The following is an 18,326-nucleotide window of genomic DNA, read 5'->3' on the forward strand; positions in this document are numbered from 1 at the left end:
ATTGAGAGTTGTAATACTGCAGATTCTATGACATGAGAACATTCTATGGTCACATCTGCTAAAATCCAGTGCCTATCAAGTACTTTAGATCAACTAATCCATTGCTAAACAAGTCCTGTGAGGTGCACAACATATGTACCATCCTGTAATATAGGGAAGTGTGTTTGAATGTAATAAATGTACCTTGTTTATACAGTCCAGTGACAGCTAAGTAACTAATAAGCAGCTAAAATTAAACTATGGCTTTGGCATAGTACTTTATTGGTCTACGCAATAAAATGTGGAGGTGGGGGTTGTGATGTGGTGGCGAGGGGGTACAAAAAAATCTTAAGTAGGAATTAGTAATAATACAACACACTTTTGTAGGAGGCTGGCCTGGCTTATAGTGGGTACCAAGGGTACTTACACTCTGTGCCAGGTCCAGTTATCCCTTATAGTGTAGAAGAGGTGTTTCTAGCAGCTTAGGCTGATAGAAGGTAGCTATGGAAGAGCAGCTTAGGCTGAACTAGGAGACATGTAAAGCTCCTAGTATACCACTGGTGTCATATGCACAATATCATAAGAAAACACAATACACAGATATACTAAAAATAAAGGTACTTTATTTTTATGACAATATGCCAAAAGTATCTCAGTGAGTACCCTCAGTATGAGGATAAGTTATATACACAAGATATATGTACACACACCAAAATTATGCAGGTAATGGCAAAAGGAAGTAATGCAAGCAATGTAAAGTTACAGTGGATTGCAATAGGAGCACAGAGGTATAGGGGCAACACAAACCATATACTCCAAAACTGGAATGCGAACCACGAATGGACCCCAAACCTATGTGAGCTTGCAGAGGGTCGCTGGGACTGTAAGAAAACAGTGAGGGTTAGGAAAATAGCCCACCCCAAGACCCTGAAAGGTAGGTGTAAAGTGCACCTACTACCCCCAGAGAGCACAGAAGTCGTGATAGGGGGATTCTGCAGGAAGAACAAACACCAGCAATGCAACAACAGTGTATTTCCGGACCTGAGTACCTGTAAGACAAGGGGACCAAGTCCAAGAGTCGCGACAGTGTCGGAAGTGGGCAGGAGCCCAGGAAATGCCAGCTGAGGATGCAAGGAAACTGCCACCGGGTGGAAGAAGCTTGGTGTTCTGCAAGAACGAAGAGGACTAGGAACTTCCCCTTTAGAGGATGGATGTCCCACGTCGTGAAGAAGCTTGCAGAGGTGTTCCCACACAGAAAGACCACAAACAAGCCTTGCTAGCTGCAAGGGTCGCGGTTAGGGTTTTTGGATGCTGCTGTGGCCCAGGAGGGACCAGGATGTCGCCACTTGGATGAGGAGACAGAGGGGGCACCCAGCAACGTAGAGAGCCCTCACAGAAGCAGGCAGCTACCCGCAGAAGTACCTGAACAGGCACTTAGAAGAAAAGGCCCAGGTTACCATAACGTACAATGGTAATAGTAGATAAATGATCAATGAAAACCATTACTTCGTTATTTGCTGGTTTCTTCAGTTCTCATCTGGCATAGCAGATCTTTATCGCCAGTTTTCACTGCATCGTTTTGATGTTCATGGTTGGTCAGCTTTTGGCCTTATACACAGATTTCATCAACTGTGAAAGGATAACAAAACAATAGATTAGGATCTTTTTTCAAAGAGGGCGCTGCCTTCAAAATGCAACAAGACCATAAGCTTCCAACAGTCGGTACAGTTTGTTTATGGTGAGTGGTCACAGGAGCACGGGTGATATTAGGTCATTATTCATGTTGGAGGTGGAGAAACAAGATGTCCATGTCTGAACTGCGATAGAGAAAGAAGAAGAAGATTCAGAAGATCAATCCCATAGTTAAGAGGGCGTAGCCAGATATGGTCTATCTGCAAAGCATACTTCAATTTTTCATCTCCTGCTCAACTGAAGAGGCAAGAGCAGCTTCCTAGCTGTGCCTACATGGTCCCAATTGTTAGACAGGATAAGGTCTCCAGAGACTGTGTTCACTTAGTTAAGAGATTGCTCTGGTGACAAGTATCTTGTGCCTAAAAGGATTCTACACCCAAGTTGTAAAGTGGGCTAATTATCTACAAAGTACGTGGTATTAGTGCTGTTTGTTGTCAGCAGACTTCACATTAGAGCTATTTCCCTGGGACCAGAGCAGATCTGCTCATTTGGAGACAATTAAGAATGGAAAGGCAATACAAAACAAACAATAGAATCCTTATGTGTTCATTGGATATGCTACGGGAAGCTTATGTGCCAGAATGTTTTAGAGTAATTAAGACATTTGAACTACCTTATTACACATCAACCTTTTCTTTATCAAGGGCAGCAGTTCCATCAGGTGCCTTGGTAACACCTCTGCCACTTTATCTTGTTGGTAAAAGTGAAGGTTACTCAAACCAGTGAGGAGAAAACCTGCACTGTCCCAAGCATACTTGACCTTTTCCATCAGCTTGTGCAGTCCTCTCTTTGGGATAAGGTCATTTCTCTATCAGGAACGATCTTTCATCATCTCCTGAACACCAGACTGCAGATAGCCACACAAAGTATCAAGATACATGCCATCATGCTATTTTAAACAAACTGTAAAAATATGAAGAGGTAGTCTGTGGACAGTAATCTGGCATCTAGGCATAGCTCACTAAAAAGTGATATGTCTGAAATATAGTCAGAATAATACTTTCAGATTGTAACATAGAACTAATATATCAGAGGAGAAAACAAATGAAGCAGGTCACCCTTTTTATTGCAAAAGATCCATTGACTATTTTTGATGATGTAAAAGATTAGTTGTAGGATGTTTGACCGTGTCAATACAGACTGCTGCCTGCAAACAACTTATAGCCACCTCTTTTCAGCATGTGCCATATAACTGAGCTATAATGGAAACAAATAATTTCAAGTGAGCAGATTTGTGAAACACAAACTTTTTGGGGCTATACAGGGGAAGACAGTGGAAAAAAAGAGGTATGGATTTGGGTGCTGTATACATTTCTGAAAATTAGTTGCGATCTATCTGGTCAAAATAAAATATATTTTACTTACCCTTTTAGGCAGTTAATCTCAGAGTGTACACCTCTCACTTTTGCTTGTAAAAGTATACACTCCTCTTTCGTACAGGTAGAGATACAATCAGAGGAATAGGTTTTCTCTCCATTAACGATTGACAAGTTATACATAATTTCATTAGGGAGAAAGCGTCTTTACCCCAGTGTGAAATTATGCACTTTCTTATGTTATCAAATGCTTATAGTCTTTCCTGTCCTGAAAAAACAAGAGAAACAAGTGAACATAAATCCACTTCTATGCAATGATTTATAATAGAATTTTCCAATTATTCACTCGTATTTTTAAAAGTTATGTTAAAAGTGCTTTGCATTCAAGACAATTATTGAATTACTTTTATTCTGTATTACAAGAAAGGAGTAAGTCCTAACAAAGGATTCTTTGGTCACCATGCAGAGCAGATAGGCATACAGGCTAATTCCATGCAATTCTGTGTAACTGAGGCACTTATAAATCTGATGGCTGCCACTCTCACTGCTTGTGAACTGGTCTTGAAGGCACGTAGGATGGTGCACATCATTGACCACAGTAACAGTTTAAACTTCACTGTAGGGAAGGTTATTTGAGGATGATCATAGCCATATTGAGTGTTGAAACACTGAGGGGCATATTCACAAGATGCGTTTTGTAATATGCTTTGAAATACCACAAAATTCTATTCACAAACCTATGTGCAGTGTTTATGTCGTCCTATCTTTTTCTGGGCAGAGATCTCCCCCCACCCCCCCAATCCAAATACCCTCCTCTGGCTGCAGACTCTCTGCATGCACAAGTATATATATTAATAGTAACTGTGTGAGGGACAGAGTGGAGTGGCTGGAAAATGGAAGTACTACTGCAGGGGATAAGAAGGACTAAGGAGGGTTTAAGGAAGGGGTTAAGGCAGGGATGTGTAACCACCAGTTTGGCCCTGTAAGCACCTTACTGGATGTGAGCACTGGTCAGGGGTACTGAGACACAAGGTGTCTTGTAGCTGTACTTGCTCCTCTTACCATCGTCAGAAATGCAGGTATGGGCAAGTCCTGACACTTCTGACCCATCAAAATGCCTATTCCTGGGGAGAAAGATGAAAGCTCGTCTGGCTCCTCACATACAACATAGAAGAGTGGCCTAATCAGGATTGCCACTGGAACAATACTTTATTGGCACCACCAACAATTTTAGCTTTGAGTGTAGATGATACCGAGTTGATTATCTCTCTGGGTGAGTGTTGGGCCTGGCTTTTTGACAGGGACATCCCCAAACTTTTTGCCTCCTTCCTCCTATTTTTTTTGACCTGTTGTTGTTGGCTTTTGACCTCTGAGCACTTTACCACTGCTAACCAGTGCTAAAGTGCATATGCTCTCTGTGTAAATTGTACTATTGATTGGTTTATCCATGATTGACTATTTAATTTACCTGTAAGTCCCTAGTAGAGTGCACTACATGTGCCTAGGGCATGTAGATTAAATGCTACTAGTGGGCCTGCAGCACTGGTTGTGCCACCCACCTCAGTAGCCCCTTAACCTTGTCTCAGGCCTGCCATTGCAAGGCCTGTGTGTGCAGTTTCACTGCCACTTCGACTTGGCATTTAAAAGTACTTGCCAAGCCTAGAACTCCCCTTTTTCTACATATAAGTCATCCCTAATGTGTGCCCTAGGTAACCCCTAGAGCAGGGTGCTGTGTAGGTAAAAGGCAGGACATGTGCCTGTGTAGTTATATGTCCTGGTAGTGTAAAACTCCTAAATTCGTTTTTACACTACTGTGAGGCCTGCTCCCTTCATAGGCTAACATTGGGGCTGCCCTCATACACTGTTGAAGTGGCAGCTGCTGATCTGAAAGGAGCAGGAAGGTCATATTTAGTATGGCCAGAATGGTAATATAAAATCCTGCTGACTGGTGAAGTCGGATTTAATATTACTATTCTAGAAATGCCACTTTTAGAAAGTGAGCATTTCTTTGCACTAAAAACTTGTTGTGCCCTTCAATCCACGTCTGGCTAGGTTTAGTTGACAGCTCCTTGTGCATTCACTCAGACACACCCCAAACACAGGGTACTCAGCCTCACTTGCATACATCTGCATTTTGAATGGGTCTTCCTGGGCTGGGAGGGTGGAGGGCCTGCCCTCACACAAAGGACTGCCACACCCCCTACTGGGACTCTGGCAGACAGGATTGAACTGAAAGGGGGCTTGGTGCATTTCTTAGACACTCTTTGAAGTCACCCCCACTTCAAAGGCACAACTTAGTATAAAACAGGGCCTCTGCCCTACCTCATCAGACACTTGCTGGAGAAGAAACCTGAACCAGAAACTACATCCTGCCAAGAAGAACTGCCTGGCTGCTCAAAGGACTCACCTGTCTGCTTTCTACAAAGGACTGCTGTCTTGCTGTTGCCCTGCTGCCTTGCTGAACTCTTGTCTGGCTGTGAAAGTGCTCTCCAAGGGCTTGGATAGAGCTTGCCTCCTGTTCCTTGAAGTCTCAGGACCAAAAAGACTTCTTCCTTTCACTTGGACGCTCCGTGCGCCGAAAATTTCGACGCACAGCTTGTTTCGCGGCGAGAAAAACGCCGCACACCGACGCTGATCGACGCGACGCCCTCGGGACGATCGAGACTTCGACGCACAACCTCGCAAGGACAACGCCGCCCGACTTCCAAGGAGAAATCGACGCGACGCCTGCCGTGAGACCAAAATTTCGGCGCACGGCCTCGCAAGGACAACGCCGCCCGACTTCCAAGGAGAAATCGACGCGACGCCTACCGTGAGATCGAAACTTCGACGCGCAGCCCTGCAGAACGACGCGCAGCTGGAAAATAAGCAGGAGAATCCACGCACAGACCCGGGACATCTGGTAATCCCCGCGATCCACAAAAAGAGACTGTCTGCGCGCCGGAAAACGACGCCCGACTTCCCCGCGTGGAAAAGAACGACGCAAGTCTGTGTGTGCTGAGGAGAAATCGACGCACACACCCCTGTTTCCACGCATCTCTTCTCCTGTGGCCCTCTGAGGAGATTTCCCACCAGAAACCAGGTACTCTGTGCTTGAAAGACACTTTATTGCTTTTTAAAGACTTAAAGACACTTAATATCACTTTTCAGTGATATCTTTACAAATTCGTATTGCAACTTTGATCGTTTTGACCTACAATTACCCAGATAAATATTCTATATTTTTCTAAACACTGTGTGGTGTATTTTTGTGGTGTTATACTATGGTGTTGTATGATTTATTGCACAAATGCTTTACACATTGCCTTCTAAGTTAAGCCTGACTGCTCGTGCCAAGCTACCGGAGGGTGAGCACAGGCTGATTTTGGATTGTGTGTGACTTACCCTGACTAGAGTGAGGGTTCTTGCTTGGACAGAGGGCAACCTGACTGCCAACCAAAAACCCCATTTCTAACATTGGTGATCAGCGGTGAGGATAGGACTTGTGTTTGTGCAGTGACATACAGTAGCTAAGTATTTCACTACCTACCCACAGTTGAAGGTCAACTTGATTTTTCATCTTTTTTGGCTTTTGGTTCTCTGATGTCCTCCTGGATATACTATTGATATTTTGGACTTTGGATTTTGGTTTTTGCTAGTAAGATCTTATCAGAATGGGATTGCTTACCTACTCATTCTTTGTTCGTACTGACCACCTCACTAAGGCTGACCTAAGGAAGCTTTGCAGACAATGGGGCCTTCCTGTAGCAAGGAGATCTACTAAAGCGGAGATGCTCCATCACTACATAGTCTGGGGGGAGGAAAGATGGGCAGAGAGAGAGGCAGCAAGAAACCAAATGACTAAGTACCCCTCAGATGAGGAGGAAGACTACTCTGATGAGGAGGAAGGCTACTCAGAGTTGGACAGTGACCCAGAAATAGATGAATGGCTCCGAAGTCAAAGGCGACAGGAGCAACAATTAGAGGAGTATCTTGCAGAGGTTGAGGCAAAAAGACTTTTAGCCCTGGAAGAAGAAAAGATTGCAGCTCAAGAGCTGAGCTGTAAAGAGCTGAAACTGGAGGCCGGAAGGGCTGAGTCCAGTTCAGATGGTGGCAGCAAAAATCTTGCATCTAGTACTGCTGAAGAAGGGCACAAGCCCAGAGATGTGGTGCCCAACTTGAAGAAGGGAGTTGACACACCCCAGGCAGTTCAAGGGTATGAGGTAGTTCCCGTTATGCACAGGGTCCCTGAGAAGGATTGGGGAACTGGCACAGGGAGTCATATTCCTACTGGGGGGAGGGACACTTTACTGACTCTAGCAGAGAGTGACAGAGAAAAGGGTTCCCCCCTGGTGGACGTCCTGGATATAGAGTGTAGAGACATCCCAGAAGAGTATGGGTTGAGTGTCAGGGACAGGCAGATACTGTCTCACCAGTCTCAAGAGGGTGACATAGAGTGCTTTTCCAAGGCTGAGTTACTGGGTGGTTGGGTGAAGGGTACTGTGGTTAATACATGTGAGGGGCAGAGTGATGTAATTGCTGGAGAGCATATGTCTGGTCCTTATTTTCCAGAGCTACGCCAACACCAGGTGGAGTGCGAGTTCTCTGACCCCAGGGAACTTACAGTGGAGGCAGACTTTTGGGTGAGTACCAGAGAGTCTGAAGAGGCATTTGGGGGTGCTCCTGAAGGGAGTGGTCTAGGTGGTTCCCGACCAAGTGAGGTGGGAGAGGATTGTAGTGTCCCAGGTAGGTCTCAGAGCCTAACCTGTACCGTAGGGCCACCTTTTGAGGGAAGCCCCGCAGTGTCAGAAGAACTTGGGGGGATGACTGTAGACAGCATCCCAACAGTTCTGGTGTCTGGCAGTGCCACTCCTAGTGAGGGGGTGCAGAAGTCCAGACATAGGGTTGAGAGGGGTTGGCAGACCCCAGTGGAGGATCTTGAAAGTCAGGGGTCAGCTCTGAGAGCAGAGCCCCCCAGGAATGACCCAGGTGAGACCGTTTCTGGTTTGGGGGAAACCCAGACTCTGCCGGATGGGCAGAGGTCGGGAGACCTGCGCCAACCAGACTCTTGTGTGGCCCTTGGGGACGGTGTGTCCCTTGTGGGGGGTGAGAGTGCCCCCCAGGAAGTCCTGGCATGCCAGGCAAAGATTCAACCTCAGGGTGTTGACTCTGGGTTGGATGGTCAGGTTCAGAGGTTAAACTCTGACCTGGTGGGGGGTAGGTGTGCCCCCCAGAAAGTCCTGGCGTGCCAGGCAATTGCCCAACCTCAGGGTGGTGACTCTGGGTTGGCTAACCAGGTTCAGAGGTCAAACTCTGACCTGGTGGGGGGTAGGTGTGCCCCCCAGAAAGTCCTGGTATACCAGGCAATGGTTCAACCTCAGGGTGGTGACCCTGGGTTGGAGAACCAGGCTCAGAGGTTAAACTCTGACCTGGTGGGAGGTAGGTGTGCCTCCCTGAAAGTCCTGGCCTGCCAGGCAATGGTTCAACCTCAGGGTGGTGACTCTGGGTTGGATATCCAGGTTCAGAGGTTAACCTCTGACCTGGTGGGGGGTAGGTGTGCCCCCCAGAAAGCCCTGGTGTACCAGGCAGTTGTCCAACCTCAGGATGGTGACCCTAGGTTGGAGAACCAGGTTCAGAGGTTAAACTCTGACCTGGTGGAGGGTCAGTGTGCCCTCCAGAAAGTCCTGGCGTGCCAGGCAATTGTTCAACCTCAGAGTGCTGACTCTGGGTTGGATAACCGGGTTCAGAGGTTAAACTCTAACCTGGTGGGGGGTAGGTGTGCCCCCCAGAAAGTCCTGGCGTGCCAGGCAATTGTTCAACCTCAGGGTGGTGACTCTGGGTTGGATACCCAGGTTCAGAGGTTAAACTCTGACCTGGTGGGAGGTAGGTGTGCCTCCCAAGAAGCCCTGCTGTGCCAGGCAATTGTCCAACCTCAGGGTGTTGACTCTGGGTTGGATGACCAGGTTCAGAGGTTAAACTCTGACCTGGTGGGGGGTAGGTGTGCCCCCCAGAAAGTCCTGGCGTGCCAGGCAATTGCCCAACCTCAGGGTGGTGACCCTGGGTTGGGGAACCAGGCTCAGAGGTTAAACTCTGACCTGGTGGGAGGTAGGTGTGCCTCCCAGAAAGTCCTGGTGCGCCAGGCAATTGTTCAACTTCAGGGTGGTGACTCTGAGTTGAATGGCCCAGTTCAGAGGTTAAACTCTGACCTTGTGGAGGGTCAGTGTGCCCTCCAGGAAGTCCTGGCGTGCCAGGCAATTGTTCAACTTCAGGGTGGCGACTCTGAGTTGAATGGTCAGGTGCAGAGGTTAAACTCTGACCTGGTGGGGGGTAGGTGTGCCTCCCAGAAAGTCCTGGTTTGCCAGGCAGTGATCCAGTCTGAGGGTACAGACCCTGGGCTGGAAGACCAGGTTCAGGGTGTCCCCCCCGGACCTGGAGAGAGGGGCTACTGATAACAGTGCCCCTACCCTATTGTCTTCTGAGGAGGCCACTCCTAGTTGGAGGGTGCTGGACCCCAGAAGGGAGGGCAGGGGGAGGGAAGCCTCACCCCGGGCCCTAGTCCAACCTGAAGGTACAGACCCCAGGTTGGAGGGCCAGTTGCAGGTTAACAGCCCTGCACTGGTGGAGGAATGGTACAGAGCGACTTCTATAAGCACCCTGACCATGGTGGACTCTGGGGGTACTGCTCCAGGAGGGAGGGTACAGAGCCCCAGAGGGGAGGACCAGGTTCAGGCTGTCATCCCTGACCTGGTGGAAGGGAGAGTGGTTAAAGGGTGCCCAGCACCTGGGGCTACCGCCCCCCACTCTCCACAGCCACAGTGGTGGGAGAGCTTTGAGAGGCCTGGGGCCTGGCTCTCATCCCTGACAACTGTCAGTAACCACAGTGGCTTGCTGTCCGGGTGGACAGAGTTATCCCTGGGGAGGGGACAAGTGTCACACCCCGGGGATAGAATGGGCAACACCACTGTGTTGGTCCTGGTGGTACTATCCTGCTCCTGGGATACATCTGTGAGCAATGTAAGGTTAGGTGCTGCACAGATGGGATCCGCAGGAAAGGAGAAAGGTTCCCCATGGATGGGCTTAGTGGGCCCTGAGAGTATGGACAGAGGGATCCAATTGGAGTCAGGAAGGCGAAGAACTGGAGCATGCCCCTGCTGTTGTGGGCCTGGGTCCTTGTTCTGTCGCCTCAAACAGGGAAGTACATCAGGATAGTGATTGTTCTCCCCTGGCTTTAGGCTGGTGGGGGGTCATGTTGGGCCTGGCTTTTTGACAGGGACATCCCCAAACTTTTTGCCTCCTTCCTCTTATTTTTTTTGACCTGTTGTTGTTGGCTTTTGACCTCTGAGCACTTTACCACTGCTAACCAGTGCTAAAGTGCATATGCTCTCTGTGTAAATTGTACTATTGATTGGTTTATCCATGATTGACTATTTAATTTACCTGTAAGTCCCTAGTAGAGTGCACTACATGTGCCTAGGGCATGTAGATTAAATGCTACTAGTGGGCCTGCAGCACTGGTTGTGCCACCCACCTCAGTAGCCCCTTAACCTTGTCTCAGGCCTGCCATTGCAAGGCCTGTGTGTGCAGTTTCACTGCCACTTCGACTTGGCATTTAAAAGTACTTGCCAAGCCTAGAACTCCCCTTTTTCTACATATAAGTCATCCCTAATGTGTGCCCTAGGTAACCCCTAGAGCAGGGTGCTGTGTAGGTAAAAGGCAGGACATGTGCCTGTGTAGTTATATGTCCTGGTAGTGTAAAACTCCTAAATTCGTTTTTACACTACTGTGAGGCCTGCTCCCTTCATAGGCTAACATTGGGGCTGCCCTCATACACTGTTGAAGTGGCAGCTGCTGATCTGAAAGGAGCAGGAAGGTCATATTTAGTATGGTCAGAATGGTAATATAAAATCCTGCTGACTGGTGAAGTCGGATTTAATATTACTATTCTAGAAATGCCACTTTTAGAAAGTGAGCATTTCTTTGCACTAAAAACTTGTTGTGCCCTTCAATCCACGTCTGGCTAGGTTTAGTTGACAGCTCCTTGTGCATTCACTCAGACACACCCCAAACACAGGGTACTCAGCCTCACTTGCATACATCTGCATTTTGAATGGGTCTTCCTGGGCTGGGAGGGTGGAGGGCCTGCCCTCACACAAAGGACTGCCACACCCCCTACTGGGACTCTGGCAGACAGGATTGAACTGAAAGGGGGCTTGGTGCATTTCTTAGACACTCTTTGAAGTCACCCCCACTTCAAAGGCACAACTTAGTATAAAACAGGGCCTCTGCCCTACCTCATCAGACACTTGCTGGAGAAGAAACCTGAACCAGAAACTACATCCTGCCAAGAAGAACTGCCTGGCTGCTCAAAGGACTCACCTGTCTGCTTTCTACAAAGGACTGCTGTCTTGCTGTTGCCCTGCTGCCTTGCTGAACTCTTGTCTGGCTGTGAAAGTGCTCTCCAAGGGCTTGGATAGAGCTTGCCTCCTGTTCCTTGAAGTCTCAGGACCAAAAAGACTTCTTCCTTTCACTTGGACGCTCCGTGCGCCGAAAATTTCGACGCACAGCTTGTTTCGCGGCGAGAAAAACGCCGCACACCGGCGCTGATCGACGCGACGCCCTCGGGACGATCGAGACTTCGACGCACAACCTCGCAAGGACAACGCCGCCCGACTTCCAAGGAGAAATCGACGCGACGCCTGCCGTGAGACCAAAATTTCGACGCACGGCCTCGCAAGGACAACGCCGCCCGACTTCCAAGGAGAAATCGATGCGACGTCTACCGTGAGATCGAAACTTCGACGCGCAGCCCCGCAGAACGACACGCAGCCGGAAAATAAGCAGGAGAATCCACGCACAGACCCGGGACATCTGGTAATCCCCGCGATCCACAAAAAGAGACTGTCTGCGCGCCGGAAAACGACGCCCGACTTCCCCGCGTGGAAAAGAACGACGCAAGTCTGTGTGTGCTGAGGAGAAATCGACGCACACACCCCTGTTTCCACGCATCTCTTCTCCTGTGGCCCTCTGAGGAGATTTCCCACCAGAAACCAGGCACTCTGTGCTTGAAAGACACTTTATTGCTTTTTAAAGACTTAAAGACACTTAATATCACTTTTCAGTGATATCTTTACAAATTCGTATTGCAACTTTGATCGTTTTGACCTACAATTACCCAGATAAATATTCTATATTTTTCTAAACACTGTGTGGTGTATTTTTGTGGTGTTATACTATGGTGTTGTATGATTTATTGCACAAATGCTTTACACATTGCCTTCTAAGTTAAGCCTGACTGCTCGTGCCAAGCTACCGGAGGGTGAGCACAGGCTGATTTTGGATTGTGTGTGACTTACCCTGACTAGAGTGAGGGTTCTTGCTTGGACAGAGGGCAACCTGACTGCCAACCAAAAACCCCATTTCTAACAGTGAGAATTTGGATGAAACCTGGTGTAATCTACGTGACTGCCTCACCGAGGTGGCAGGATGGATGCCTGGTCAGTGTTTAAAGTTAAACGCAGATATAACGGAGATCCGGCCATTCGGTGGAGCTCATTTCATCTGGGCCACCTCTTGGTGGCCAGACACTTTGAGGAATATGCCTACCCCTAAGAAATCGGCCAAGAATTTAGGTATCATGGCGGACGATGACATATAGATAAATAAATACAGACATAAATGTTTAAAAAAAAAAAATACCATAAAACAGGGAGCCCTAAAGAGTTGAATTTTACAAACCTAAATGTGACTTAAGATCCAGTGACCTAGCCCTACCCAAGACCATACGTATCAGGAAAACCAGAACTGATTAACGTTCTTTTTTGTACATGGCGGCTGCCCAGTGGAATCTTTTTTGGCCCCTGACTCTCCGCCTTACTGGTAACCACCTTCTGTTCAGAAAGAAATTAAAAATTAAAAACCCAGCTGTTTCGGGATAAGGACCCTTGGGTTTAGGTTCTGACTTTTAAAGTGGCCCTTCCAGGTGAAACTTTAGGGCGCTTTACAGCTCTGTGATGTCCTATAGGGTGATGAGTGTTGTGCTTTATAAGTACCTAAAATAATACTAATAAAGGGGTAGGGGTAGATTGGGGTACGGAGGAATGAGTAGACTGAGGTACAGTGGAATGGTATAGATGGGCGTAGAGTGGTGTGAGGGTGGAGCTGGGTGGGTTGAGAAAGACTGGAGTGGGGTTGAGTTGAGAGATTGGGGAGGAGTGGGGTAGATTGGGGAGGAGTGGGGTAGATTAGGGTGGAGTGGGGTAGATTAGGGTGGAGTAGGGTAGATTGGGAAGGAGAGGAGTAGATTGGAGTGGGGGTAGATTTAAGTGGAATAGAGTGTGGTGGATTGGAGTGGGGTAGGGTGGGTAGATTGGAATGAGGATAAGTGGTGTAGGTTGGACTGCGGTTTGGGTAGAGTGTGGTAGATTGGAGTGAAGTAGATTTGGGAAGTGGGGCAGATTAGAGTGGGGTAGACTGAAGTTGAGGTGGCAGATTGGAGTGGAGTAGATTGCAGTAGACAAGTGGGGACAGACTGGGATGGAACAGAGTAGATCGGGTGGAGTAGACTGGATTGGAGTCAGGTGATTGGGTGGGATATTTGGGTAGGCTGGCGTGGGGTAGATTGAGGAAGAGTGCAGAGAATTTGAGTGGAGTGGGGTAGAGTGGAGTGGAGTGGGGTAGATTGAGTGGATTATGGTAGGGTAGAGTGAAGTGAATTAGATCGGACTTGGGTAGGTTGGGGTAGCCTTGAGTGGAGTTGGATAGATTGGAGTGGAGTTGGATAGATTGGAGTGGAGTGGGGTAGATTGGGATGGAGTGTGGTGGGTAGAATCCAGTGGGTGAAGTGGGGCAAAGTTGGGTAGGGAACAGTGGAGTAGATTAGGGGTAGACTGGAGTGGGGTGGAATGTGGTAGATTTGGGTAGAGTGCAGTGTGGTAGATTAGGGTGGAGTGGGGGTAGACAGGATGAATTTGAGTATTGTAGACTGGGATAGAGTGGGGTAGAGTGAAGAGGGATGATTGGAGTAGGGTAGTATGGATTAGGGTAGACTTGAAGTGTATAGATTGAGATTGGAGTGGGGGGGTGGTTAGACTGGAGAAAAATAAACACTAAACTTCCTGGAAGAGGGAGCTTGACATTGACCTTTGTCTCTGAATGCACAGCAAATGTGACAAGATAAGAACACAATTTAAATGCCTGTTTACAGAAAGCAAGTTTGTGGAAGAATACAGTAAACAAGGTTTGGGCAACAGGAGGGACAAACTCAAGCTGGACAGCCTAAAGCAAATGAAGCCAGCAAATAGAAAGCCAGAAAATGTGAGTTACAAACCACAAAGCCATTGGTAAGCAACAGGCGAATGCATTCCTAGGTCAGTTTTCGTGCTCCCCGAGATGCCTTTAGCAAAGGCTTCGACCTAAAAAAGGAGCTTAATTAAGTAGATTAAAAAAAAAAAAAAAGGGAGAGTGTTGTAGTAATAACAAAATTGTGATGAAAAGATGGTGAAACAATAGAAATTGAGAGGAAAGAGTTATAAACAGCTTTAGATGAAAAGAGAGAATAAAGGGTCGAGAGACGAAAAAAAGGTGACAGAATGAGTTTCAAGAAACATTTATTTAGTAGGTTATCCAGATTAGATGGTTTTATGTCTGGTGATTTCACTGAAATTATACATGCAATAGACAGCTCTTCTTCCACTGGCCTGCTGCTGTGTCATTTACATTTTTGTCCCACCTACTGCAGAATACAGCATGGGCAAAGGGTGAGCTCACTTCAGCCAATGACTTACTCCACTGTGGGATCATTCTTCAATTTAATAAGGAACACACTGAGACAACTTAGTTCTTTTCAGTGTCAGCAACTGCTATAGCAAGTTTGAGAAGAAAAAAAAATATTGTTTCTTTTAGCCATTTTTATCCAAAACTGACAAGAATCCAGCAACTGACAAAGCCAAAATGCTGGCGGCCAAAGCCAGATCTATTTCCACTGCATTCTGTACCTATAGTCCCAGTTTTAAAATCTGATAAACATGACTATGAAACAGAGAATGCAAAAAAATAACTTGAATGCACTACTTGTATGTGGATGTGAGAAACTCAGGTCTGTTTGCTTTCCAGTGTCTTTTTTTGTTTTTTTTTTAACCAATGCCATTGTAAGTTGTGAGTACAGGCCAGTTGCTGACACATGGTGTATTCTGTAGGCCTGGCTAAAAAAAAAAATGTTTGTTTCTTCGGAAACAGCTGCTAGCACATATATCTATAACTACTTTGCAAGGTGGACATTGGATGGATTTAATGCCCTTTAGTTAACTTTTACTTGCCCTTTCTCCAACTTGTCCTTACCTAATCCACAGTCCTAAGGGGTGCTCAAAGAAAGCCACAATGAGAAGTTTTGTGTGCCATTTTCTGACACTGGTCATAGCAAGAGGGGTTTTCAGCGCTACAAATTCATCATATTAAAGTAAGGCGACGTTGGCTAAAACATATGCAATTTGGATTGCTACTTTGGGGAGGAAAGATTGGGGAAGCTTTGAATGTAATCTATCTTGGAAGTGCAGGCATTGTGACTATTTTGTGCAGGCTGGGAGTGTGCACACATTTTGGACTGTAACTGTGTGCGCTTGTGTCACTGTGTATGCTGCTTGTGGTAAAAGTAGAAATGAATGTCAGTAGGCTCTTGAGATTGTACTTAAAACTATTCATTTCAAAGTTTGTTTTGGCTCTGAACAAATGGCGCTAAAGAGACATCAGCAACAGAAAGTGTAATATAAATGAAAGTGAAAAACAGCAAGTAAGATGTTTTCAGGAGAACACAGAAACAAATTGATACACAAATCATGTAGGAGGCCTAAATATTCAAAAAATGTCCGACATCTACATAGATATTTTCACTTAACATATGACGACAAACATTGGCATTTGAAATAATTGAAGGGGCTGTAGGAACAGCTGGGACATTATGACTGACACCACTGTGCCCCTTACACTGGACAAGACCGAAAAGCAGTGTCTCCAAGGCAAAGAACACGAGTAAAAACCACGATTATAGTTACAGTGTGATTTAGTAAAACGTCAGTGCAATAAAAATGCCATTGACAGCTTCCCAAGAATTGAGGTACCTGTGGTAGGTGGAGCGAATGGAAAGACGGACACTTATTACCACCACGTTTGTATCACTGGTTGTTTGGTAATGTTGAAAATGTCCCAGCCCCAGCAGTGACCGAAGAATAGCTTAGCAAACATAGCCTATGCGAGGTGAAAAACGGTCATGCTACTGGAAGCCAGCTTAAAATCGTGGTAGATAGACGTGCCCTACAAAAAGCCACAGGACTGACTCCATTGTGAAAACCGTAGGGACATGGTTTGCAAAAAAGGAAGCCTATACCTAATACATTGGTGTCACTTGCAAGTATGTATCATACCTGCAGGAACCTCCAGGTAGTAAAAGATGTTGCGTTATGGCCTGAACTACTGTCTTTGGAACTGAGAGGAACCAGGATCGAGGCTCGGCACCCCCTCAACAGCCTGTGATTATCGGCAAGTCACGTAACCTTCCCATGGATAAAGAAAAAACAAATGTGACCTTGTGTAATATATAGAATGCCGTAGTTAATCATTTAAATCCCTTTAGGTCGAGTTCTGCTCCACAAAACTGAATACACACACATCCTCGTCCTATTAGAGACTAAAAACTATACCCACGTGCCATTAGAGGCTAGTCTCCAATAGAACGAGAGTATATTTTTTCAGTTTTCTGGACAACTTGAACCGAAGGGAAAGGAACGCAATTAATAAACAGACGAGAAAGGCCAAAAGGTGAATGATACACAAGGCATTTATTAACCATCAGGAAAAGATAAACTACTTGTCAGCTGTTGCTGATGCTCATTAGGAGCACGGAAATGGATTGCACACATTTTAAATGTCTAAATACACAGCTGAGTAGTTTTTGGTAAAATAAAGCTTATCTCCAAAACCATGCCCCAGTCAGGCCACAATTAAACAGAGAATAAAACTGCTGTGGAATTAAATAATATTTTACAAGTGATGCAATGCCAGAACGAAAAATAACCACTATCCCTCAATTGTTATCGGATGCTCTCCATTTTGGAGTATACACCGATTCCCTTTTGCACTCACCGTGCTTTTACCTCAAAGCATTTTCGGAAACAGAGGCTGAATGCGAGATCTCCGAGTAGTGAAATGCAGAATAATGCATTTGAAAGGGGCAAAGAACAATCATTCTCCTATTTCGTATTCCTGTTCGTTTCCCAGCCGAATGCTCTCATGTTCCCTAATGGCGGCACAGTCAAGTGACGTTACTTCCTGTGTGGCATCCCTTCCGGCACCACCGGATGTCCGTCCCAAAGTGCTTTCTTTAGAAGCGTGCTTGAAAGACATTGCGTTTCTTTGAGGCAAGTTTTACATTGGTGGGCCAGCTGTCGCAGGTGGAGCTAAAAGTATGTAGACTCAATGCAACTGCATTGAATCTAGAGTTCCAAAAAAGTTTTTAGTAAGGTAGAAAATACCACTGTTCCGATTTACTTTATAGCATTCCGTTATTTTTAGCATAAGTAACATTTTTATTTTCCTTACACTTAAAAATGCCTGTAATGGAAGTTAATTTGAGAATGTATTTCTCTCGATATTTTCGATCTCTGCAGGAGTTTCCTTCTGTTGCTGCTTATAGATTGGGATGTACAAGGATGGGTGGACAAGAGGAAATTGTAAGTGTGTTTTAAGAGGAATGCAACGGCACGTTATACGTGCGCACCGAGGTTTTGAGGTGATTTATGCATACATGCTATGTGGTGATTTATGCAGTAACATGTTAGAAAAAGAAAGTGAGAGATCTTGGAAAATAAAAATAGGATGGGGTGTCATTTCCCCATTGCATTTTATTGAAGCACAGGCGGTTTCAGACGGGAGACAGCTATGGCCAGTGCTTGAAATGGAAAAATAGAAGTGCAGGTACTATGTATCAGAGTACCTGCTTGTTTCTGAGAAGTGCTGGTACTCTCCAATTAAAAAGTATTACGTTTTTCTTGAGAAGAGCTGGTACTCTTCCCTCTCAAAATGAAAAAGTGCCGGTACTAGGTACCGGACAGTACCGGCCCATTTAAAGCACTGGCTATGGCCATCTAGGGAATCTGCCACCTGAATCCAGTCTATTGGCACATATGTTTATGTACTAATTAAGATGTGCATATCTGATTTTTTACCTACAACACATTACGCATGGAACTGGTAGTTTCACTTTTAATGACTCGCAACCCCAGAATGCAACAAGCAATTCAGAAAAGATGAAATGTTGAGTGAAGCAACAGACAGCTATACTCTACAGCAGTGATTCCCAACCTGTGGTCG

The 18,326-nt window shown here is 46.2% G+C and overlaps 1 long non-coding RNA gene across 1 annotated transcript; it reads right to left on the bottom strand.

Annotated features, from left to right (window-relative positions):
• Window positions 1–582: 582 nt before the first annotated feature.
• LOC138283940 (uncharacterized) lies at window positions 583–17,315 on the bottom strand. Its single transcript, XR_011201324.1, has 2 exons — window positions 17,100–17,315; window positions 583–1,608 (listed from the first exon to the last, which is right to left on the bottom strand). It is a non-coding gene; the product is annotated as an uncharacterized lncRNA (long non-coding RNA).
• Between the last annotated feature and the right edge of the window lie 1,011 nt (window positions 17,316–18,326).

This window comes from Pleurodeles waltl, chromosome 3_1 (genome assembly GCF_031143425.1).
Source record: "Pleurodeles waltl isolate 20211129_DDA chromosome 3_1, aPleWal1.hap1.20221129, whole genome shotgun sequence".
Classification (NCBI taxonomy): Eukaryota; Metazoa; Chordata; class Amphibia; order Caudata; family Salamandridae; genus Pleurodeles; species Pleurodeles waltl.